Source organism: Physeter macrocephalus, unplaced genomic scaffold, assembly GCF_002837175.3.
Source record: "Physeter macrocephalus isolate SW-GA unplaced genomic scaffold, ASM283717v5 random_1819, whole genome shotgun sequence".
Classification (NCBI taxonomy): Eukaryota; Metazoa; Chordata; class Mammalia; order Artiodactyla; family Physeteridae; genus Physeter; species Physeter macrocephalus.
Window position 1 is genome coordinate 22770 of NW_021147103.1, and position 1890 is coordinate 24659.

The following is a 1890-nucleotide window of genomic DNA, read 5'->3' on the forward strand; positions in this document are numbered from 1 at the left end:
CACATGCCACAGAGCTACTAAGCCCGTGCGCCACAACTACTGAGCCTGCGCTCTAGAGGCCGCGAGCCACACTTCAGGAGCCTCAGTTTCCCCTTCTATAGAAAGGGGGGGTGGGGAAGAGGGCAAAGGTCAAGGGTGATGTTCACGTTTCTTTGGTATGTGTATGAACCGTATCAATGACTTACAGTGAGACCAGTCCTTTATTACTTGTAGAATAAGTGTTTTTAAAAGTCCTTTATAGTGGGGGGTGGGGGGGAGGATCAACCTCCTTTCATGGACTTCAGTTTCCTCACCTTTAAAAGGGGGATAGGGACGGGGACTTGCCTGGCAGCCCAGTGGTTAAGACTCTGTGCTTCCACTGCAGGGGGCGCAGGTTCAATCCCCGGTCAGGTAACAGATGCTACATGCCACACGGGGCGGGGATAGGTAATTCCAGCCCTCCTAAACTGGCTGTCGCGAGGGCCTGATGAGAAAGGATAGGCGGGCAGCAAACGTCAGCTGCTGCTCTGAACGATGTGACACGGCTGCAGTCAAGGTGCCTGCGGTCAAGGTCCGCCTCCCCGTCCCTGCAGTGCAGTGGGCCACCCCCCACAACCAGAAACCCAAGTGCAGCCCTCCCCTCTCCCACACCCAAGAGCGGCAGGCCTGTCTCCTCTGCCTACTTCTGTAAGACACTGCTCACGCCCGGGGCGGCCCCCGCCTCTGCTGGACAGGCCCTCTGCCACGCCCTGGCTTCCCACCAGCCTTTGGTGGAGACGGAGACGAAGGCCCTGGTACCCACATTCCTGTGTGCTAAAGGGGGACAGCAGAGCTGCCCCCAGGAGGGAGACAAGTCACATGCGAAGCCTGAGGTGTTGGTCAGAAGGTGCTTTATTGAAGGGCGGGGGCTCCAACATCTCGCCACAGCTACAACCTGGGGACAGAGGGGAGGCTGAGGGTGGACGGGGGGGTGGGGCCCCACATCCTCATCCACGTGCCACCCCCTCTTCCGGTTTGGGCCCTTCCATTTCTCCTCGGGGACGCTCCCTGGCCTGACTCTGAGGTCAGGTGGCTCTGGCAGGCTGACCCTGTCCCGGGCCTGGCCAAGGGAGCATCGCTCCATCACTGGCCACGGCGACTGGGTCTGGGAGGGGCCCCGGAACCGCTGGAGACCACTGGGGAGAAGGGGGGCGCCACTCACTGGATCTCGCGGAACGCCCGCTTCTCCACCAGCTTCACTTTGTACTTGCGCTTGAACCTGGGGGAGGGAGAAGAGAGCAGTCGGCGGCCTCAAGCCCATCCGGCGCGGGAAGGGTCCTGATGCCCACCCACACGGCAGCCCCCGGCTCTCACTTGGCTCGCTCCCGAGGCTCGATCATGTTTCTCCTCTGGAAGCTCTTGAACCGGTCACGGAGGATGTTGCCCTCAGGCTGCGAGACACGGACAGGGCGGCCTCAGCGGGTGCCAGGCAGAAACCCCAGGGCCCTGACCGCTCCACAGGGTCCAGTGTAGCGGGGGGAGTCAGCCCCACAGTCCCCCCATTAGCCAAGGCCCCCAGTCTGGCCTCACATACACCAGGGGCTCAGCCTGGCCCTGAGCTCATGGGGTGATAGGTACTGACCCATGGGCCGGCCCCGAACTGGGTTTGGAAGAAGCAACACGAAGGAGGCTGGAGAAGGGGGAATGGGCGTGGCCGGCAGGGGGAGAAGCAGGGGCAAAGAAGGTGGAGTCAGAAGAAGGGTGCACGGTCGGCCCACTAGAAGTACAGCTGGCTGGAGCCCCGCGGCGCACCAGACCACACAGGGTCCGTGGCTGCGTGAGGAGCTGGGCTTCCTCCCGGGGGCACTGGGGAGCCACAGCAGGCTCCGAGCGGGGGAGGAACAGGGTCTATTTTGAGCTTTAGGAAGACCC

The 1890-nt window shown here is 62.3% G+C and overlaps 1 long non-coding RNA gene across 1 annotated transcript; it reads right to left on the reverse strand.

Annotated features, from left to right (window-relative positions):
- Nucleotides 1–804: 804 nt before the first annotated feature.
- On the reverse strand, nt 805–1877 carry LOC112067209 (uncharacterized). Its single transcript, XR_002893149.3, has 3 exons — nt 1333–1877; nt 1181–1237; nt 805–913 (listed from the first exon to the last, which is right to left on the reverse strand). It is a non-coding gene; the product is annotated as an uncharacterized lncRNA (long non-coding RNA).
- Nucleotides 1878–1890: the final 13 nt, after the last annotated feature.